General features: G+C 34.5%; 1 long non-coding RNA gene across 1 annotated transcript in view; it reads right to left on the reverse strand.

Moving 5' to 3' along the window:
• The window catches only part of LOC141501780 (uncharacterized), a 52,574-nt gene extending 30,801 nt beyond the window's left edge, over window positions 1–21,773 (reverse strand). Inside the window, exon 1 of the long non-coding RNA XR_012472305.1 lies at window positions 21,690–21,773. This is a non-coding gene — a long non-coding RNA (uncharacterized LOC141501780). The remainder of the gene's footprint in view (window positions 1–21,689) is intronic.
• Window positions 21,774–24,684: the final 2,911 nt, after the last annotated feature.

A 24,684-nucleotide genomic window follows, 5' to 3' on the forward strand; every position in this document is an offset into this window, starting at 1 on the left:
TCTTAATACCATGGTGATCTAGAATTACATTCAAGCTGATTGCAGTAGAATCTTACCAGCTAGTAGAAAAAATTCCATATGTTAAGAAAATGACTAATCTGTAAATATGTTCAACACAAATGTGTATGTATAAAAATCTCTAGACTGTTTGCTTCTGAGGGGAAAGGGGTGGGAAGGGAAGGTGGAAGGAAATTATGTAATTTAAAAATATGCATATACATGTGAATGAATGTTGAAAAACATTCATAACATGTAATTGGAAAAATAAAATAAAATAAAAGAGCAATTGAAAAAAAAAGAAGAAATAGGCTGAGAGAGGTTAAGTAACTTGCCCAGCATTACAAAGCTAATGAGTGCCTGAGATAGAATTTGAACTCATTTCTCCTTGACCCCAAGTCCCTACTCCCTCTGAGACTATGCAACCTAGTGTCATCATTATTGCATTGTCTCTATCTCTCAATACATAAAATGCATGCAGTAAGGATAATAATAATAATAATAATAATGATAATAATAATAATTATAATTTATATTATTCTTGAGATTTGCAAAAGATGAGGAAATGTACTTATTTTTTTGCCCTAGGATCTCAGATCTAAGATAAGACTTTTTCATTCTTTAGTGATTTGGGAGAAGTTTTCCTCTTAACCTAACCTAGGCTCTCCAGAAGGATCTTTGATACTTCATTAATCATTTCCCCAATAATCAGTATTACATGTTAATTTGTTTTTGAAGTAGTGCTTTGTACAACAGAACTGTTAGGGAAGCAAATGAGACAAATTAAGTTGGTCTTTGGACTAGCAAGGGAACATGGATGACTAAATGGGACCTGGTGTTAAACAAATTAACACCACTTAATATGTCATAATTATGGAAAAGAGAAGTATGGTCATCTAACAGGTGGGTACCGTTGGGATCAGGAAGACTTGAACCCAAGTCCTGAGTCTAGACCTGTCTCTGACATAAAATATTTGGGCATCTTGGTCAAGTCATCCAAATTTCTCAGGATAGCAAGCAGTTTTCTAAAACTTTAAATTACACATGAGTTTCTGATCTACATCAGCAAAAGAAGGTTCCCCAGTGGAAATTTTTCATACTGATGAAATCATTGATATGAAATAGAAAAAGGAGTTAAATAATTCTTTGGTGCAAAAGATATAATGTCAGTACTCATTAATTGCATAGAAACTATCATATCCTAAAAATTTCTCAAGAATTGTATTAAAGTAAGAGTAAGGGTTTTTTTATCCTTTATTAACTATAAACAGACTCAGTCTATAAAAAAGACTCAGTCAAGTCTTTAAATATAAAAAAATGCACTCTTAGCTTTGCATTCAGGGAAAATATTGCAGGTGCAAATATTGAAATTTGAGCTGCCCCTCCCCCCTCCAATTCATTTAAACAATAATTTCTCAGAGTTCTAAAGGTCAAATTCTGGTTAGAGTTTCTGGATAAGTGTTTTTGATGAGTAATTCTGGGTGGAGAACTCATTAATGGGGCTAAATTGACTTCTCTAGCCCTAGGAGTTACTAAGTGATGCAGGTACAAGGGATGGTCAGGTTACTAGAGTGACTCCTGGAGACTGAAGGAGCAGAATTATTTAAAAACCTGATGCCAAGAATAGGTCAAAAGGAAAGATAAAATAATCATCTTTGACCTAACAAACAGACCAGGCCATCAGTCAATCAGTGGTTATTATGGCTGATTCCATTAGGTCCTGTTAAGGGTAGAATTTATTAACTTCATATATTAAAAGGCACATATGTTAAGAGATATTTTTTAAAAAGACAGCACGATGTATGGCCAAAAGAGAACCAGTCTCAAAGACAGAAAGACCTGGGGTTAAGCTCTACTTCCCACGTCTATTAGTTGTATTATCATAGACAAGTCACCTGGCCTCTTATTGCTCTAGACAGTTAAGATTAAAATTTGTAAAAAAGGGTTGATCTCATCAGTTTCCTCATCTGGAAGTTTCCAGCATCAATGACATCACAAATCTAGTCTCTATTCTTTACCACATATTAAGGTGCAGTTTAGCATATTGCTGATTTGAGTTAGGAAATTGTGGGTTCTACATATTTGTGTATATATATATATATATATATATATATATATATATAATAACAAGTATTTATCAATTATCTAATTTTTGCAACATTTTAGATAGTCTTATAATTTTCATATTGTATATTATAATCTTCAATTTACAGATTTTTTGATTTAACAAAATTTGTTTATCTTACAGAGCTAAGCTTTCCACAAGAATATGAATGAAATTCATTCCAGACATCACCTGTCAACTTCCTACCACCTTTATCTCAAATACCCCACTTATTCTGTATACTTCTTGTATATATGTACATAGTTGTTTGCACATTGTCTTCCACCCATTAAAATGTGAGCTCCTTGAAGTCAGGGACTGTGCTTTTGCTTTTCATTGCATGTCTATGATTTCGCATGGTGTCTGGTTCATAACAACAACTCAATAAATGCTTATTGACTGACTATGCATCCAATGTCACTTTGCAATTTTATTCTGTTGGTCTTTGAAACTGGCAGGTATCAGTTTGCTTTGTTTACTTATAACCATGTTAAAAAATATCTACTTAAAATAACAATAGACTGTGTTTAATGGATCCTGGGCATTCCTTGCTTTGTACAGCAGAACATTGAAATGTTTTCTTTTTCTCTCTGTCTTGTAGAGTTGCAAGGACTAAGAAGTCCTAGATTTAGAGCTGATTACGTATTTTGAGGGTAATTTTATCTATTTATCTAATATGTAAAAACTGATGACCAGAGAAATAATCAGTAGAGTCAGAATCTGATTACATAACATTCAACTTTAAATTCAATATTCTTTAAACTACATCATTTTGAATTTTTTTTCTTTCTAAAGAGGATGAATTGTGAGTCATAGTTAACAAAAAAAGTGTGATTGATATAATTGGAAACAGCACTGATTCTGGAGCCACAGGTTTTGGCTTCAAATTCCAAATCTAATGTTTATTATCTGTGTGACTTGGGTCAGCAGAATTATAGATAGCTAGATTTATTGAACTTGGACTCATGAAGATCTAGAATCAAATCTCACTTTTGACACTAGCCATGTGGCCCCAGGCAAATAATCGGTTATCTATTGACATCTGGTTGTTTGACTGAACCTGTGAAAGTCTGGTTCTGCAAGTCCAGTTGGTTGATGTATAGGTGAGGCCCTATGGAAAAATCCAACAGCTTAAAATATGAGCAGGAGGCATCATAAATGTAATGTAATATTAAGTCCCACTTCTGAGATAAAGGGAAATCAGGAAAAAATCTATTACTAGGTTCTATTCAAGAAAAGGTTACAGCCCCACTCCTAGAGGAAATTTTTCAGTAAAAAAAAAAAAGAAAAAAGAAATGAGCTTCTCAAGTGAATAAAACTTCCTAATTAAAAAAAAGCCAGGTCTAGGAGGGCAGGAAGGGCTCTGCTTAATTTTCATTTTCATGAACAGCAGGACTTTACCTCTATGTTCATTTCCACCTGGCTTGATTTGAATTCTTTCCCAACTTTATGGGTCATTGGGATTGAAGATGGGAGAGAGAAAATGGAGAAGCCTTCTGACTTCCATTACTAGGTGGTATTAAAAAGTAGTATGGTATTAATGCTAAAACACAGAGGGATAATAGATAAATGCTAAGGGAACCCAAACTAAGTGAGACAGACCAAGGAAATGTTGATGTCCTTTTTCCAGTACCATTTTTTGCCCTGGATAGAGTCAGAAAATAGTAATGGGGTCTTGCCAAAATGTACCTGAAACTACAATATGTGACAATGTCCTGTTCTATTCCTGTGGTGAGAGCAACAGCAGGGACCCAGTGTAACAGAAGAAACTGTTATTGGCTCAGTAACAAAAAAAGAGAAAGGGGACAAGAGAAGAGGGAGGGAAGAGAAGGGAGAGAGACAGAAATAGAGACACAGATGCAGACATAGACAGAGAAAGATAAAGGAGATGATGAAGAAGAAAGTAAAGAGAAAATATCTTTAAGACACCAATCAGAGAAAGTCTTGAAAACAGAATGATTCCTATATTTATTGCAAAAAAAAAGATATTAAAATGTCAAGAAGCAGATATTTCCCAAAATAAAATATCATTTTTATTTACTTCTAGGATAAATGGAATTTTATCATATCATATCATATCATATCATATCATATCATATCATATCATATCATATCGTATCACATCACATCACATCATGTGATATGATATGATATTAATTATGAATCTTTTATCTGGAAAGCTAAGTAGGAGGCAAATCCAGCTAAGTGGCACAATTGATAGAGGACCAGGCACAGAGCTAGGAAGAACTGAGTTCAAATCTGATTTCTAAGACTGACTACCTGTGTAACCCTCAGTTTCCTCAATTGTAAAATAAACTGGGGAAGGCAATGGCAAACCACTCCAATATTTTTTCCAAGAATACCCCAAATGGGTTCATAAAGAATCAGACGCAACTGAAATGACTCAACAACAAACACATTTATCCATACGAAAAACAAAGAATTATGAATTAAAAATATAAATTAAAATTATGAATTAAAAATAAAAATAAAATGATCCAATATCTCTAAATGCAAATGTACTCAATAGCAAAATTTTAAAATGCTATTTCTGAAACATTTAAAAATTTTAAAATAATGTGAAAATATTTAAATTTTAAAAATTTGTTACCATTCATTTTTCATTTATAAATATATTTGACTTGAGACATTTTAACAACCTTATCAATGTATAAGAATATGTGAGAAAGTGATATCCTCAGCAAAAAATGATAATGATATCCTCAGCAAAAAAATTATATGAAATTTGTTACTTTATTTTTTATATCTATTTTCTTTAAATTTAGTTCTTATTTTTTATATTGAGTATGTACATATTAGAGTAAATGAAAGCAAAATATAATTACTAGAATATGATTATTTTGTTACAGGAAATGATTTTTTTCTGTAAAAACAAAATATATTAATAAAAACATGTTTTGAATATCAATAAACTTCCTTTTTCATCTTGATGACTGCTGTGACAATTTGTGAATCTGAAGATTTAGTTTGAAACAAAGTTCTGAGTCAATAAAAATAAAACAGTAAAATTATTACCTTATATTTATATAAATATAAATATAAAATATTTATTCAGAATAGCACAAATTATTATAATATTCTTACTCAATTATTCTCACATAATTTCTATGCAATGGGATAGGTATTTTTAAACCCCACTTTCTACGTGAAGCAACTAACTTATTAATGAAGTCATGTCTCCGTGAGATAAGTATATAACATTCTTACTCCCTTTCCCAATTCTTTAACTATATGGCATAAAAGAAACAGAACAGAAAGCTATTTTTTAACTGTTTGGTAAATAAGAAATTGAAAGGAAAATATCTGGACCAAAATGAGAAAATATGCTAGTTTGAAACAAACATTCTTGGTGGGTAGACTGAGTTTTATTATGAAACTATTTCACAGATTTTTTTTCACTAATTTTTCTTTCCCCACATTTGTTTTCTAGAGTGTTGACACTAGTTCAGTCCCTGCCAAGGTCATACTATTTGATCACTTCTAGAATCAGAAGCCAAATCTTTTTACTGATGCTTGGCTCTGCACTCCTATATCTCCTAAACCTTGAGAATAATTTGTTCCAGTGGCCATGAAGATGGTTGAAGTAGTCTCTATGGAGTACTTAGAGCTTGGTCAGGCATCAAAGGTCATCTACTGCATTTGGGGGGGGGGGTCATAACCAGTCATCTTGACTTTTGTCCTGGCATTGGACTTGAGGACTCTGGAAAAGAAAGTGAAGTTGACAAATTTGTGCAATTCTGCCTCACTTAAGAGCCAAGAGATGTCACCCATCATCCACTATTTTACCCCAATATCATGATGTCATTGGTCCTCCTCAAAACGAAGGATAAACAGCACAGCCTTGAGAAATGCAAATGGGTAAAAAGTTAAACCAGGGGTCATAGACATCTAGAGAAAGAGAAGGCCAATGTGAGTCAAAAAATCCTTCTAATGCTATTCATGACTCCAATAATCCAGATAATTTAAAAACATTTTGTTGGAGTTTTCAAGGTATTCTGGGCTATCAATTATTATTAAGTTGTTGTTTATCACTTTATTTTGTTGAATTAATTATTCTTCATAATTTCTCTTTAAAAAGACAAGTCTTGAAACATTTTATTTTCACTAATGAGAAAACTGATGACCAAGGTCATAAAGCTCGTCAGCTATAGCCCTGAATTCTAAGTTTAGAACTCAGAATTTTTACTTAGATTGTGCCTTTATATGAAAACAATTGGTCGATTTTTGTCAAATGTGAAATTGTTATGATGGTATAAAGTGAATTGAATCAAAATATCTAATCTGGAAAACTTGGATTTGAACAGTTTTTTTATACATTCTTGTACTTGATCTTTATTTTATTTAGTGACCTACTTTGCTTTGGAAAACATTATATGTTGGACAATTGATGTGCTGATCATTTTTTCATGTTTTTGTATGTATCATTTTAATCTATAATTTAAAAGACTGAAATAAATTTGAAGCATAAAATAATTATCAATTATAAGTCTGTAACCTTGATCTTAATAATTATGCTACATATTGCAGAAGAGCAAGCCAATACAGAAATACCTTTTCATCCCACTATTTCTAGGATTTGTTTTTCTTTTCAAATTAAGAATGAAATTATTTTTGAAATTATAAAAAATCTGCTGATGTTGCCCTTTTTAATTACTTAAAGTATATAGACCCAGGATTGAGCTAATTTTTAATTTCACTGATTGGCACTGTAGGAAAATGCTCATATTTCACAGGTATACCATTATTAATGCCCAATCCTGTAGTCTTTCCACAAGCAGAACTCCCACTGGGAGTACCACATGAGAAAGAAATGTAAGATGAGGCCCGATTATTATAATTCACAAGACTAATTATGACTTTGAGTTTTCCTGGATAAGCTAATTCTTCTGGTGCCCTGGGATCAGTGAGCACAAAAGTAGTCTCAGAAGGGTCTCACTGCATTTAACATTACATATATGTATAAATAAATGCAGACATTAAACCAGAGATCAGTGATAGTCTGTTTTTTATGCATTTTTTGCTTGTTTTAAAGAAATAAAGAGAAGGGAAATGAGGTAGTGCCACAGGTGTAGGGCTATTGAAAATAAGCACTTCTCTTTTGGCAGGGGCTCATTTGTTTTAAACAGACTGTTTGTTTATTTTTGTTGGCATCAGTAGGGAACGGGACTTGAGCAGGGCATGGGAAAGTAAGGAGCAAAGAGAAGTTGAAAGAAAAGAGAAAGACAGAGACAAACAGGAGTTGGAAGGAAAAGAAAGAAAAAGGACTGTTGTAAGATGAAAGAAGGATGGCAGGAGGGACTTTGCTTAATTTTCATTTATAGGAAGCTTTGTGAATGGTATAAAATGATTAGATGTTTTTGAATGGTCTGAAATCCATGTTTGTTTTATGGTGTGACAAATCTCACAAACACTGATTCCAGGCTTTTCTATGATGCCACTATCAACAAATACCCTACAACAGTTCTTTTTTATTCAGTTACCCATTGTATATCTATATGAGAAGGAAATTCTTTGTGCACTGAGTAATTTCCACGATGTGAAAATTTCTTGTCTCTAGCTATCTCTAGTTTTATGCTGTAGGAAGAATACAATCATAACAATGATGATGTTTAAACTCAAACCAACATGGATTTTTGTGTCTTTATATAGAAAAAGAATTTCTATCCTACTTCCTATATAGAGACAAAGTATATGTGATCAACATTCCTTTTCACATCACCTTGTACATAGAAACAACTTCAATGTGGAATACAAAATGCTGAGTCTCTCTGGCTACATAAGAATAAAAATGTCACCATGATCCTTATAATTAGGCACAGAAAAATAATTATGCACCTGGACAACAAAAATATTTTTTAATTGGGGGGGGGGAATTCAGCATCTAAAACATCTGGAAAGAAAGCCTATCTCTAAAACTTTCTAGGGAGGAAGTATCATCAGGCAAAAGCGCCACACTTATCTATAATAAGACATTGTGAATTGGATGTAATAAGGTGTAGTGGCAAATTACCACTATTTTCTGTTGACTTTTTTTTTTGTCAAAGTGACCATTTTCTCCATTATAAATTCATCTAAAGTTTTATCAAGAATACCATTTATTGTCACTTAATGCTTACTAGGTAATACTTGATTGTGACTAAATAGACAGCTAAGATCATTATCAAGTCTTATTTGAAGTCAAGTATTTTGATCATAAACGTGACTTCACATTCTACATGTGGAGTGAATAAAAAAAAGTAGACTTTTTAAAAGAAACAAAAATCTAATGTCCTCACTTGTAAATGCCGAACCCAAAATAGAAATCTATTCTAAAGAGGGATTTCTAAAGAAATCTGAGGACTTCCACAGAAGTGATTTATTTAAAATATCCCCTAGCTTTGATATGCACCTACCCCTCAATGAAACCCAAAGGATTTTGTTTCCTTTACTATAAACATAACTGCATTGGGGTCTTTAACTTAATCCACCAGGATGAATAAACTTAGAGCAGGGACAGCAAGGACAGCTACATTTAGGCTTATATCAGCATTTCTGTTAACACATTTTAAAACTACATTTAAGTAATGTTGAGGTTATGACACAGAGTGACAAAACCCATATATATGAGCAGGATGAAACTATCTTTAACCAGCCTTGTTTTACCAAAAGTATTGAAATATATGGGTTAAAGTGAGTTTAGGCTTTTACTCTGAATTTTCTGGGGTGGGGTGGCTCTTTTCAAACTTAATATTAAACATCTTATCTAGCTACTATAAGGGCATCTGTGGCTAGCAAGTAAGTCAGTGAAGCTTGAGGTAGCTTTCCCATCCTAATCACTCATTTGCTTTTCACTGCCTCCTCCCTTCCCCTACTTCCTACAGTAGAAACCAAATAAGCAAACAGGTAACAAGAAATATCTTTGGGCTCAAATTAGGAACTAGAGTAGAGAAGTGAAATTTCTATGATTTTAGCTGAAATGTAGCTTCTCTGAACAAAGCTCTGAAATTGGTTCAACAGCATGCAATGAGAACAAACTAGATGAAGCTAGGAAAAGGTGCTAGCTTTTTATATTTAAAAAACTAATCTATTCTTTTTACATAAGCAGTGGAAAAATGAAAGAACATGTTGGCAGGTATACACACAGAACAAGATGCTATAAAATTTAAAGACACTGGAATTGGACTTAGGAGATGTGAGTATAAATCCCATTTGCTATTTACTGCCAATTCTCTTAATTTCTTTGGACCTTAATTTCCTTATCAATAAAATTAAGGGGGTTGGATTTAGGTAATTTCTCAGATTTCTTCCAATTCTAACATATTGCATATATATATACATATATATGTATATATACATATATACACACATATATACACTCATTGTGTGTCTATGTATAAATGTATATATTTATTATATGCATATATATATATATAAATATGTATAAATGTTCATGGAAATATATGAGAGGAAGCATAGGCTAGTGTATAAAGAGCAGACCAAGGAGATAGAAAAATATAAATTGATGTCCAATGTGTATTGACTGTGTCAGTCAATAAACATTTTATTTAGAGTAAACTGTGTAGTCATGTTAAGTAGTTGGGATAGAAGGAAAGGTAAAAAGCTGTCTCACAGAGCTCACAGTCTAAAGGGGAATTAACATGTGTGACCATGGGTAAATCCTTTAACCTTAAAGTACCCCCCAGATATCTCTAAAATTATAAATGATACACCGTTTTAGATTTTTTTGATAGAAAAAGTTTTCTCACCAAGAATTTATTTTAACATAGGAAATCAGAGTGGGAACTCAGCCTCCCCTCCAAAAAAAAATTTTAGGTATCCCAAATTTGACCCTACAACTTATAACAACTTTCTTAGTATCTATTAATGAAATATAAAATATATTTGATTGGATTATTATCACTTCTCTGGGGTTGTATTTTTGTTAACAATTACTCTGAAAAACTGTGCATCCCTTTTTAATAGAGATCATTAATTTGTAAATATATGAATAATTATGATGTAGTAATAACTAATGATAAAAGATTTTAAAAGAACATTTTATTTTATGCTTTATCATTTTGAGTTAAACTTTCTCTAATGAAGTTAATTAAAAATTATAATGATATAATTTAGTTGTTTCTTAAATTTGAGCTATTAAAGCCTTTTAAAAATAAATATTGAAAAGTATTTTAAAATGTACATTATTTTTGTTTAAAGGGATTTTCTTCTAGTATAAGGAGTGATCACTGTTAAAAGTCATAAACTTATATATTTGTTAATTGTCACTATTAACTGTGACAATTAATAATATTTATAAATAAGAATAGTTCTTTATTTCTTCTAAAAATGGAAAGAACCCATTTGAACCAATATATTAACAGATGTTAAAAACTTAAAGTACAGAAATGAACAACTATATTTTTAAAGACATCAACTTAAATGCTACATTTGAGTGAAATAAAAACAAGCCTAACTCAAGCTATTCCAAAACTAAATTATCTGATTTTGTAAAATCATAAATTTAGTTTCACATTTCAACTTGAAATGCTTTTGGTAGATTAAAAAATAGAAGATTTTCACTTTAAAAATAGTCAAATGAATCAGCATGCTTAATTAAAATAGGGTCATACAACTGATTTTTCAAAGATTTACACAAAATATCAATAGTAACTCTTAATTATTTAAAATTACTCACATGAAATTACAATAAATCAAGGCATTTTCTTTTACACAAGGAATCTGAAAACATATAATTGTAGAACTGAATCAAATACCTGTTATTGTCAGCCCTAATACATCCGGGGTGAAGAACTGCTTTCATAAAAACATCTTAAAAATAGAATCTGTTTTTTAAGTAATGCAAAAATTATAGAAGAAATTGGTTAATTTGAAATTATATCTTATGTTGTGAGATTATTTTCTAGATCTGGTTATTAACAGTGACTTAAATGTCTGTTCCTATAAATCTGTTGCAAAGATTTTCCAGATATTAATGACATGCTATATTTCTTTTAGCCCTTTGAAAATCCACAAACTTATTCTAGGTTCTGAGAAAGTATAATGCTAGCAGGTTGAAATATATAAGTAAATTATTTGGGGGAGCATGAGTTACTTCTTATAAATTAGGAAGTCAAATGTGGTAGAAAGGAACTGATTTGTAGATAGGAATCTAAAAAAAAAGTAATTCAGGTAATAGTAGCCCAGATGACCTGCACATTTCAAATTCATGTAAAACAAATGTGAATGGTAAAGGCAGAAACGGAATTGTTAGCATATCCCATGCCAGGTGCCACAACTCCTAAATTAATGGAAAGTAGGGGACATTGAGGCTCAGTCTATACTTCACTGCTATGATCTCTGGGTGTGATTACTGAGATGTTTGTCATATTTTCTCCCCAAATTTGATTACTAACCAAGATCTCCTACTTCTCTGGATTTCATCTACATATAAATTTACCCCCAACACACTGTGGTTATGTAGGGCATTTAATACTTTAGCAAAAATCCAATGATTAGCTTAAAATCACCCCTTTAAAAAAAGTTTTTCAGGTGAATATTTTTACCTTATAAACTAACTGAAGAAAAATGGAGGACATTTGCAAATGACTAAAAAACAGGAAAACAGGTTTGACTAAAATAATATCACAAATGAACCAGAGCTAATATCAAATACAGAAATACAGAAATAATTCCCATCTATAAATAACTAAATTTCATTTCTAATCATTTAAAAATATATTCCTAAAAATCCTTCCCTTGAATTTAATACTATGAGCTTAATCAAAGTGAGTCTAGCTATTGTTAGAATACGAAATCCAGTCAAGTTTGAAGGCTAAACCACTTCCCTCTCATCCTCGCTCAATTCCATGTGCCAATGTCTTTCGGAAAAGGAAAGAAAGAAAAGTCTGCCACTGTGCTATGTGGAAGGAAAGGGGCAAAGGGGCATCACTCCAATCTCTTGGCTCTGGCTCTCTTCACTCTTGCATCCCCAGAGAAAAGAGATGCTCTTCATTCACAAAACAAAACAAGAAAATCTCTATAATTATTTTTGGCTCAGCTCCATTGAAATTCATTCTCCTGGAAGCTTCTGTGCTTTAGATTAAAACAATGCTTAGAATATTCATTCTCTGAGCAGCAAACCAGTCCCCCTCCATCTTTCCTCCTTGTTTCACCCCCCTCCCCCACTATGTTTCTCCATTTCTTTTATAATGCTTGTCTCTCTATTTTTCTTCTTATAGCTAAATCAGGCCTGAGAAGTGTCTAACATCAATGCCTAGATTCACCTCTCAAGCTCTTCTTCATGGACTTGGGGTGGAAGGAGTGCTAGGGATAAATATGCCCTCAATTTCCAAGTTATAGAACATCACACCTCATTTTTTCTTGTTCATTAAAATTAGGCATCAAGCTCATTCCCTATCTTGTCTAACCCCCAAAGATGGATAAAATTGTAATTGCCCACAGCAGGAGGTACTGTGTTAAACCCCAGGAGTGGAAAGAAGGCAAGGAGAAGCACGACTTTAAAACCAAAGTCTTCTTCTTAAACCCTGACCAAGTGAACAACCAAAATGTTCTAATTTTAGACTCTTAGGTCTTCTTCACTATCACTAATTACAACTATGACTTTACAAAACTATGCCATCACTAAAATAAAAATACATCTAGCGAGTAGAAAGGGGGAATAGCTCTCCCCAAAGTAAAGTTCATGGTTATTTAGATGGGGGGGAGGCGGGGTTTGTGATGGGAGATATGAAATTCTTTTTCTTCAAACAATAGACTCATTTGATTGAAATTCCTTCTAAAGATAAATTTCTTTCAGTCCATAATTAGGACTTATAGTTCAAGAAATCTTTACTATATCTTTCCTTCTTTGGTAGACATGGGAAGAAAGATTCTTAGAAACATAGACTGCTGGGTTGGTCCAGAGAGAAGGCAAAGACACCTGTTTTGTTTACCATTAAAAGTCCTTCTCTGTTTCTAATATTTCTAATATAAAATTTCTAATATTTTACTCAAAATATTTACTCAATATTTACTAATGTTTTACTCAAAATAGTTTTTCACCCACCTCCTTTTTTCCATTCTCAACGGTCAGTTGGCACTTCAGCATAGTGTCCTTCACCTATAAAGTCTGGACACTGTCTGGGTCCATTCTTGCACTCTAGGATAATCAATATTTTACATGGATACAGAATGTCTCTTATAAAACCTTTTTCTTCTGGCACCATCTTGGAAAAACAAAACAAAAACACTAACAGCTCGTGATACCTTAAATTTCACTGGAAATTGCTACCTGCCAGACAAAACTAAAGAAAACTAAAGAAGTGAGTATTTGTAAGAGTTTGTATGCCTAATTCCAAGTCTTTGCAAATATTCCTGTTTACTGAACTCTATTTGGTTTACTAGGCTAAAAAAAAGAGCATGAGTCTCTGCTGTTAATTACATTGTAAACATTTAATAAATATTCCTTCCTTTTATCCTTTGCCCTTTTCAAAAAATGAAAGGTTGTAATTTACATGTACCGTGACTTCACGTAACCTGATTGTTTTATTCCTTTCTCCTCTCCCTTTCTTTTTCTTCTTGTACTAGGAAGAGGTGGGGCACATAAGATAACTCTGTTTCACTGTACATTTTTCCTAAAAGGAAACAACCCAGGTACCTTGTGAATTTATCTGCTCACCTCTGCTTAACCACTAGGTCCGTCAAGATGCATTTTTAATTGCTAAATGTTGAAACAAGGAATACAGTAGAAATACATAACACTGAATGGTAAGACGTTTAACAGCAATGTATGGCTACAGAAATGGTTATGTTTGGGGATCCATATGCATGTTCAACTCACACATTCAGGCAGGGCAATAAAGCAGAGAAAAAACAGCTGATACACAAAAGGGACCGTCTAGACAGTGCCCCATCAGTCTGGCTAAATTTGGTGCTGGCATTCCCAATGGGATAGTAATATAATTGTTCTGGTGTCTGCGTTCATTCCCCCTGTCAAACACCATTCCAAAGATACATCCTTTCCTACAACCCCCCCCCCCATCCATTCCTTCTTCACTTTCAAAAATGGAGGCCCAAACTAACTGTACCACTTTGCAAAGAGCTTCTAGATGACCTGACCCCCTGAAAACATAACAATTTAGCAAAATCATACTGTTTAATTCCTGGGAAATCCTCTGTTATTTCTTAATCCAAACCAAAATTAATTTTAGTCAAAATGCAATGATTTTAATTAAAAACCTGGAAACAATTTAGAATGCAAATACAAGCATTCCTAAAATACTGAGCACCTTGGATAAAAGCAAATATGTCTTTTCTCTTTTTATATTTATTAACCTCTAAAGAAAATTTAACAGAAATCAGAGATGTGAAAGTATAATGATGGGCATGGATCATAAATTCTAATGAAGAAAAGGCTAATGAAAAAAGGGAAAGTGATAACAAGCAAAAGCACTGAAAAATGTAAATTATGTTATTTCACCCTCCTAGCTTTAAAAGGAATAATATTTTTCTCTATTAAATTTAGCCTGAGTCACAATTCTGTTTATTCAGATATGGATTTTTTAAAATCTTCTAGGTTCTATTTTATAGACAGAAATATTTACTCGGTGACTTATTCTCAATTAATACTTTTTTTGCAGATATTTACTTCTTTAAGGCAAAAAAAAATATCTAAAACCTCTAATTTCAAAGAGGGGAAAAAATCAGAGATTAAAAGAGACTTCTTGATATTATCATTATGTACATCAGCCACAAAGCATTTACAATCCACAAACTTCTACAACATTGGAATAAATATAGAAGCTGTCAAACTAGTTATAAAAAAGTAAGATGCAAAAGTATATTTTGGGATTTCAAGTAATAAATTCATCAGAAATGTTTTTCACCCTACTTCAAAGTCACCCCTGTGCTTTGCATTGTTTAGAGATTAAACTAGATCATGACTCTTACCCCCACCCCTTTTTTTCCCCTGACTTCTTTTCCTCCCTAAGAAATATTATATTAGGAAAGAAGTTCTGGGGAAAGACATCTGTTTTGCTTTGTTTTATTAAGTTATGAACCTGCATTTGGGCTTCAAATTTTAGGGGGAATTCCCCCCCCCCATAAATAGAAAATTGTCTCCTATCTCCCATCAGGCCTGAGGAGATAAATACAGTAGACCAAGTAAGGAAGAAAATTCCTTTCTCTCCCACCTCCCACTCCATAATGACCCTTCTGACTGGAGAAAACAAAATTACAGAAATCTCTATATAGTGGTCAGGGTTTGCCCAACTTCCAGAAACTGGGACACAAGGAAACCAAGGAAAACTAGGAAAAGGATAAAATTACTGTTCCTGGAAGACCCTGACAGAGGCATCATTAGCATAGAAAGCATCACCAAACTTAACAAAGTATACCAGGAAACCCTAGTTAATATATAGTTTAAAATCTGAAATGGTAATGATTGTGAAAAATAAGTGGTTTCTTATTAAATATTAAATACAAATAATTCCTATGGATTGTTGTTCTGTTGTGTGTTGTTTTGTTGGTTTTTGTTGTCATGAAGCTGGTGTTCTAAATTAGCTTAATGTGTAATGGAAACAATTCACTTTTTAAAAGGCCTCATATGATAATGTGATCAAATAGTGCCTGCCTCTAACTGGATTGTTTTGTTTAATTTTTTTCCCCCTTTTTTTTTAGGAGCTACATTGGTAGAAAGTGAGAGAAAGGCACTGGGTAAGGCTCCTTTGAGATCACCAGTGTTGCAAAATCTGAGTTTTATACTTGATTTTCAAACTATTGAATAATGTCCTATGAGATCTCTTAGGTCTTAACTGGATTAAAATGAATATATTTGTGCTAGAGCTCTTTTCAACTAACTAATGTGCATGTGAATTGATAGTGTGTGTCAGTGAGAGGGTGTGAGAGCAACTGTAGGTGACTGTAAGAGTGGGTGTGGGGTATAGACTGAGTGTGACTATGGTAAGAAGAGGGGGAGAGAAGGAGAAAGAGAGAGAGAGAGAGAGAGAGAGAGAGAGAGAGAGAGAGAGAGAGAGAGAGAGAGAGAGAGAAATGAAAATTAGCAGGCCTGTATCTGGTGGGTTTGTTGGGCATCACGAGAGATGCATGGGGGTGGGGAGCAAGACTAGGGAAAGGCAAGCAGGGAGGAGAAGGGGAGGTATGCCATGCGTATATGTGTTGGCGCGGTGGCTTCAGTTATGGCTGGGGCCCCAGGTTTTTGTTTTGTAGATTCCGGGGGTAAATAGGCTGGAGTTTCAGGTTCAGGTTGGAGTGCATGGAAAAGGATTGTTGCTGTGAGTTCCTCTTTCTGCTCTTCACTGGGGCTGCTGCTTCTTGGAACATTGCTGGGGGAGGGAGGAGGGAGGCGGGAGGGAAGGGTAGGGGCCTGTCTGCAGCTGCCCCTCTCACACTTGAATAAAAGAACTTTTTTTTTCCTGGGGTGGGGGAAGCTGTGAATACCTTTCCCAATAAGAGATGAGGCATATTGAAAACTATATTAAATTACCCTGATTAACAATTTAGCCACGAACAGGGGAGCTTTGGGAGATCTCTATAGGCAGGGCTGGGGGCTATTCATGCCAGTAGCTAAGAGGTCGAAAGGTTTCTGAAGTTCACAGGCTCAGATCCTTTGTTATGCTAACAGACAATCTCAAATCAGCTGCCTAGTGGAGTGTGAAATATAAATGATTCCTTGAGAACTTCCAATAAGTTGTCACTCTGGCTCTCCAAATACCAGGACAGGCTGCTAATTTCTAGCAGGCCCTTTTCTGCAACATCGCTAGCCCTAAATGAATGCTTTTGTAGTTCAAATAATCTTTTCAAGGGAGCTGTCCTATCATAATAGCCCAAATGCATCTTGGTTTTGACTATTAAATGAAAATCAGGCCTCAGCCGTGCTTGACTTTTCCAAACTGCCCGGTGCTTGGGAAGGGTGGTAGCGGCCCACAAGTTAGCACCCACTGCAGGGGGCGAGGGCATTAATAACACTCCATAGGCTGAGAGTTACTGAGAATGGAGCTTCAACCCCAGGCCTCCCCCTCCCCCTCCTCCAGACAAAGCTGGGCGGGGGGCGATTTAAGCATCTTCCCTCCCTGATTTGAGACTACCTTACTCTTTCAACCCATCCAGCACCACCATGATTTATGGAGACTTTGCCCAACAGGATAGAAGACTGACCGGCAGTTTGGTTGTCCGCATCTCACTAGTCATCTCAAGGCATCAATTTTGAGAATGGGTGTGTTCAGTTTCTAGGGTGGAGGGAAGAAAAGAGTATGTTCACTCTATGTCCCTAGGATCAGATTTGTACCAAGGAGATGTGGTTTTTTTGTGTGTATGTGTGTGTGTGTGTGTGTGTGTGTGTGTTTGTCTGTGTGTGTGTATAGAGAATGTGTGTGTGTGTGTGTGTATATACATATATATGGAGAGAGATGTATTAGCTATGTCTATATATATATATATACATATACATGATTTGTTCTCTCAGATGGGAACTTTAATATGTTCAGATGAACAAAAACAACTTATCTATAATGAATCTTTAAAAAAAGGTTATCTAAATAAATAACTACTCCCAAAGAAAACTGTAGCAGAGAGATTTTAAATACATTGATCATCCTTCTAAAAAAGTATATTCTATTTTTAAGGTTAAAATATGCTTTTATTAAAAAAGAAAAACAAAATGAGGCAAAAGACAGGAAAGATTAACAAAAAGCTAGAAAATCTATAACATCTGCCTTCCCAAGGGTAGGCAGAAAATGGTAATATGGCAAAAACAAGCTTGAATTCAGCAAAATTTGCTGTTATTTTTTTCTTTGTAGTCCAATACTACACTTATGGAAACATGAAAAAAGTCTGTGATTTTGCAGGGGTCCAGGTTTTCTCCTAGTAATGGAAATTCAGTTTGTAGGTTGGGGGATAGGAAGGAGGGAAATAAAATACTTATTTCAATAGATTCTTAAGAGTAACTCTGTAAAGGTTGTTAATACAAGTCAGTCTATCCAAAGAAACTGAAATGCCTTGATTTCCCTTTACCTATCTGCTGCTGTGACTGCATTCATTTAAAATACTACATAAAAAAGATTTTTTATGAGTGTGGCTTGGCATTGACAAACTTTTAAGCAGACATTTTTCCCCCAATCACAGATGTCCTCTCACTATATTTATGCCAAGTATTTTACACCTTCACTAGAAATTAACAAGAAATGAGGTTTGTTCTAAGAAGTGTAACTTTTGTCAAGTTTCTTCTGTTTAAAAATTCCAAAACTTGTTTTTAGATCAATCATAGTAGTTGATACAGCAGGAAAAAGGACATGAGGTGTAATCTGATAATATTTTGATGTGATAAGGTATTTAGAGATCAGATCACTGTTTGTCATTCAAGTCCTTTGTTAATTTTCTGCAAATGATAATGGGGCATAATATAGCAAGAAAAAAATCATCTGAATCTCTGACATTGAAGAGGCAGAAGTTTGAGGTTTGTTCTAACAAATGTCAGAATCAGACTATAATTTGTTATTGATCTACTCACACCCCTTTCAGAGGTGTCTTCTCTTCTCAGAATCATTGTTAACACTGTTTTCACTAGGATAGCAGGAAGACTATTCATCTTAAGATCTACTTTTAAATACATAAAGAGTTAAAAAGTTTTTAAGTCACACATCATTTCAAAAATAATTTTTAATTTTTTCTCTTAACAGCTGTCTAGCTATACAATGTCCACATGTTAATGACATATATACTACAATATAATACATGGGAGATTCAAGGAAGAAATACCTTCAGAGGGCTTTCCAAATGCTTATCTAACACTTGGAAGTATCTTCTCTCTCTTTCCTGTCTTTAATACATCAAAACAGGAAAGAAAGAGCTTTTGTGTGATGACTACAGAGAAAACATTTGAGAATGTGTCAGTGTAGTGAATGCTAGCATCAGTTTTGGGGTTGGTTTGTTTTTTCCCCTTGACATGGTATTCTTTTTTCCCCCTTTGCTTTTGCAGTCTTTAAATTTTGGCCACTTTGAGAAAAGCAATAGCTGAAATGTAAAGTTAGGATGAATTACATTAAACCTACATGTTTCAAGAATATGAGCATGATGAATAGCAGGGCTGTGACATCATGGAGATTGATCAGTTCTTCACAGAAAGCCTCCTCCTTTGCTCCCTCCCTTCATCCCCCTCCCCAAATTCTCTCTTCACTCTTTCTAAAACATCCTAGTTCCAACTGAAAGGGGGGAAAGAAGGGCATTGAGTTTAAAAAAAAGTTTGTAATGTTGCCATTTTCTAGGCATGAGGGGTGGGGGTTGGGGAGTGAGGGTAGATAATAGTGCCGGACATTGTACATAAGAATATATGACACATTCACATAGATATTTGTTTCTCTGAACAGGTTATTTACAATTCTCTCCCAATCTGTGGTACATGCTTCCTTTAGGTGTACATTTATTTGAAAAAGTAGAAAATAAGATGTGTGCATTGTCTCAAGCCCAGGATAATATTTATAACCCACTATAGGCAGCAACTTTTACAAAAGTCCATTTCTATTTCCATTCTTTGTATTACACTTATATCCTTTCCATTATAATTTGCACAATTTAAAGGAAAAAAACACTCTTCCATTAACAGAGACATAGCAAATAGAAAGACTAAGGATTAAAAAGCAAAATGACTTCAAGATGGCTGCCTTTCCTTTTTTCTCCCTCCTTACTGCCCAGTTTCTACATGGAAATTAATGCAATATTTTGTTTAGAAATCACATTTTAGGTCATTTGCAAATGAGGTAGCCCAAGTGGCAGCCACAGCTGCCTAGAATGCTGCAATGCTATAATCATGGTATAGAGAGATTAAAATGCAAACATTCAAATGTATTTAGATGTGTACACAGTGAATAGACCCACACATAAAAACTTGCATGTGTGATTCATACACATACAGCTGCATCACAGAATAAAAGGTAGAAATCCTACTTAATTTTTAGGAGAGAAGGGCAAAACAGAACACCAGGGCCATTACCTTCTTCCCCAAAGGTTAGAAAATGCAGTGCTCATAGTCTAGATTTGATTTTTTTTTTAAAGATATATCTTACTGATGACTCTCTCATTAGGCAGACTTCTGAGGTCTGGGGAGACAAGATTTCCATAAATTATCTCAGTAACTCATCTCACGCTGGTGCAAAATGCAAAGCTAAAATTGAATTTTATGTGTGTGGTTTATTTTTTTTTTAAGATGGGATATCAAGTTGCTCAGTTTCCCTGACAAATATATTAAAGGGTTGATGACTAATAATTACTGCTATTATTTATGATAATAGTGTATTTTTTTAAATCACAAGATTCTACCCATAAAGTTAAACTGAAAACAATATACTGAATAAATAAAGCTATATTGGAGGGGTTTACACCATTCAATATAACTGGTTAGTAGGTTATTCTGCTCAGAGTGCAGGCAAAGAACAAAGCAAATGGTTCAGTTCCACTAGGAAATATATTTAAAAAAAAAAAAAACCCAGCCCTTTATCTAAAAGCCATCAGGGACAAGCACTCAATACAAGTTAACAAGCAGGAACTGATAAGATAACATTTATATGAGGTCAGAAGTCAAATGCCAGTCAAAGGCTTTTAACCTCTTGGGTCATAAACAGGAATAGTTAAAACTGAGAGATAGTTATTTATCGGATTTTAAGGGTACCTGATCATTGTCAGAGGATCACCGATGATGAAACTAATTGGGATTTATAGAAGAACTTGTAGCTGTTCAGACAAAATGAAATCCCGAACCTATAATTCTTCAATTCTTAGGGAAAAAAAATTCCCCCACCCTTTTTTGTACATAAATCTACCAATTTAAACAGATTTAGTAACAAAATATTGTGCACTGTCTTCTAAACAGGAACATATGTAACCAACACACAGATTGATTAGCAGAATACGTGACTAATGTCGTCATATGTAGATTCAATATTTACAGTCTCAAAATAATAAATAAGCAGGTCACCAAACCCCCTCCCCATCGTGCTGCTGGTCCTCCTCCACCCCCACAGGACTCCCAAATCAGACAAACTGTAGCACCAATATTAAAATATGTCTTGCCCCACAATGCCATCTTTTATACATTCATGAACAGTTTTTTTTTAAATCGCAATTTTTGGCACAACTCCATAATACAGGAAAACTGAAACCCACTTAATTATATTTTTTTATCTCAATCTAGTCATAGATACAGGCATCCCTCCTTTTCTCTCTGCTGTCACATTTTTTTTTTCTCTTTGTTTTGAATTTTTTGTTTTGTTTTGTCTAGTGTCGGTTTACATTCTAAATTCTCAAACAATTCCTGGTCCCCAAGCCCACACCTAGCTTGTATTTTCAAAGCCTATCTCCTCCCCCCCACCCCTATTTTTTGCTTTGCAATAGAAGAAAGCAAATCTAGATATTTCTTTCTACAGAGATAGAGGGATTGTTGTAAGGCCTGCTAAGGCCCACTGTTTCTTTAAACAGAGTCCACAATACACTAGGCGAACATTGTGGATTTAAAATGCTTTTAAATATTTATCAGAAGTATTTTATCATCATATTCAAATGACACCTGGAGTGCACTCACCTTTATTGACAATCTCTGTTCTGAAAGTCCATTTGCTTCCTTAAAGCCCCCCAAGCAGAACAAGCACTACCCGTTTTCATTCAGTTAATGTTTAGTAAAAAACCAAGCAACCTTAATCAGCATGCTGATTGCATCGTCAACTAACAAATAATTTACTACTCTGAGCATTGCATTCCATTAAAAGCTCATTAAATTTTCTGTTCTCCAATGGGAGGTTTAGCTTTTGAACTGCATGCTTTTGCTTCGAATGATCATTTATTCAATTTTTGCAAAATGTTTTTTTTCAAAGTATAGGTGAGCATTTCAATACCTATAGAGTGCAAACATATGAAAAACACAGTCCAGGATTTGATTTTGTTCAGTCATTTGATTTATAGGCTATCTTTATCAAAAATCAACACAATCATTTGCACTTTTAAAGAATTGTAAAATAGCTCTGTGTGTGGCTATGTCTGACCAAACTAACCTTGGAAACATAAGAGGTATACTAAAATGCCCTACAAGTGTTATAGGTATATAATATATAATGTCATATATTATATATATACAATATATAAATCTGAAATCCCCACATTCCTCTCGAGAAACAGCATTATTATTTTTTTCTTATTTTCCTATTTGTAAAGGTTTGCCTTCCAATTATTCCTAAAGGGAATAACATTGCAAAACTCTCACCATACAGATGGCTAACTTAGGATAAACGGTGGGGGGGTGGGGAGAATTCTGAGTAACTCTCAGATTCTGAGCCTGAATAGTTTTTACAATCCTCTGGATTCTTTTGGTGGGGCAAGGAGGGGGGTTTCAGGTGATTCTAAAATAGGTGCAAATTCTCATATTTAATAAGGAAAAATGTAAGAAAATATCTGACCCCCAAATTAACATGCATCTTTGGCTTGCTAATTGTGTTCATTGCAAATTTGGGTCATTTTGCATGAGTGCTTCTAATGTAGGGCTGAGATTGCCACATAGCGGAGTGGATTCCTGATTCCCTGCACTAATCCCGAACTCGTGATTGTGTCAGGTGCAGTTCTGTATGCTCTAGCAGCTGGCTCATCCTCATCAATGCAAATAAGGCAACTCCTACAATCAAAGCCTCCTGAGTGTGAAGCTTGATTGCTGAGGGCAGGCGAAAGCACTACACAGACTCTCACTTTCAAATCATATTAAGTGACAAGACAACTGGGATGTCCCCCGGTTCAAAATCAACCTTTAGAAAACAAAACAAGAAGAGGAAGAGGAGGAAGAGGGAGAGGAAAAGGAAGAGGAAGAAGAAAGAAGAGGAAGGCCCCCACTCTGAATGGTCAACATTCTTCTTTCAATGGACTTTCTTTGGATGTGGACTTGTGAACTGGAACAGACACTATATCCATATTACTACTAGGCAGGCACCAAATCTCACCAACAATATACTGATTTTTTTTTCAATGAACTTTCAGCGGATGTGTCTCAGTACAGAGAAACAACAACAACAGAAAATGCAGAAATAACAATATGCCATAATTTGAATATCATTTGATCTTATAACATGCTCTTACCCCAAAGCATGGAAAATACTTTGAGTAATAAAATGCCCCAAAACTTTCTCTAGTGTTTCTCCATAAAATCTGGACAACTCTTAGGAACTCTAAAAATATGAAAAGAAAACAGAGAAGATATTGTAGTAAGCATTTTTAAATAATTCCTTAATATGTTCAGATTTCTGCTTCTATACTAGCCTATCCTTTTTGTTTTATTTTTCTCCTTTTAAGGGAGCCTCAACAGTGGCATTCAGTCTTAGCAAAGAGCAATTTTCTTGGGGAGGACATAATCTAGAGTTGAAATGACTTTTCAGTAGTGTTCTGAGTATAAAAAGGAGCTCCATTCCAAGAAACACTAGATCCCTATGTAGACAGATCAACAGATACCTGAAGTAAACTTTGGGTTCTTCTAAAGAAATATAAGTAGCTATCAGTTAACTAGCTGTGCAACCTTAAAGAAGTGACTTAATCTCTCAAAGCCTCAGTTTCCTCATCTGTAAAATTTGTATGGTGCACACTGAACTAAATGTACTATAGATCCACTCCTGACAGTCTTTTTCAGTATAGCTGTTGTTTCTATCTAGGTTTTTCATTTCGATTTTTCTAGATATGGGGCACTGGAATACGATTTAACACTAAGGGAAGAAAAGTACTATTGCCTAGGAATGGGTCAGCTCCCATGCAAGGCCCAGTGCTGCCTGTACTGCTTTGAGACCCTTTTCCCCTACAGGGAAGAATCTATGAAATTAGTGCTACTGGGGAGATTTAACTCAGATAGCTTCCTAGGTATGTTATTCACTATTGGACTCATCAACCAACAACATCACTTCTTTTGCCAAACACATTTAAGCACTCTAAACCTGTATTCTAGGAAGAAGCAAAATCCATGAACAAACCAAGGAAAGAAAGATGAACAGTATTTGAAGATTTCTCTTCAGTTAAGAAAGGGACAGCCCATCGATTTGGACCTGCTTCTATTCAACAGTGAAGCTAGTTTGAGGTAGGATTCTGGGCTGGTCAGAAGTATGACCCTGGGACTCTTGTAAATCATTGACACTTAGAGGGACAGAAGTTGGGAGAATAAGTCAGATCAGTGAGTGATTCGATCTTTCACAGCTACTGCTCAAGACTCTCTCCTCTTTCTCTCTAATAGGATTAACAGATATTTTCCTAAACGGAAATCAGAATGTGTCAAATCATCTGTGACAGTCAATTTGCTGACAATGCCCACATTCTTGCAGTACTGATGCAGCACTATTCATAAACAGTTTCATTTCAAGAGATACAATACATCCGAGAGGTAAACATTTATCTTCATAATCTTACATTCCTTTCAGACTCCTTAATTCTTCTTGGTGTATTCTCCTCCTCTTTCACCCTCCCCACCCCACCTCATCTTCAAAACATCTCATACAAAAAGACATGACATCTCCAAGTGAGCTAGGGTCTCTGGGATCCTGATGATGCAATATGTATAC

This window comes from Macrotis lagotis, chromosome X (genome assembly GCF_037893015.1).
Source record: "Macrotis lagotis isolate mMagLag1 chromosome X, bilby.v1.9.chrom.fasta, whole genome shotgun sequence".
In the NCBI taxonomy this organism is placed as follows: Eukaryota; Metazoa; Chordata; class Mammalia; order Peramelemorphia; family Peramelidae; genus Macrotis; species Macrotis lagotis.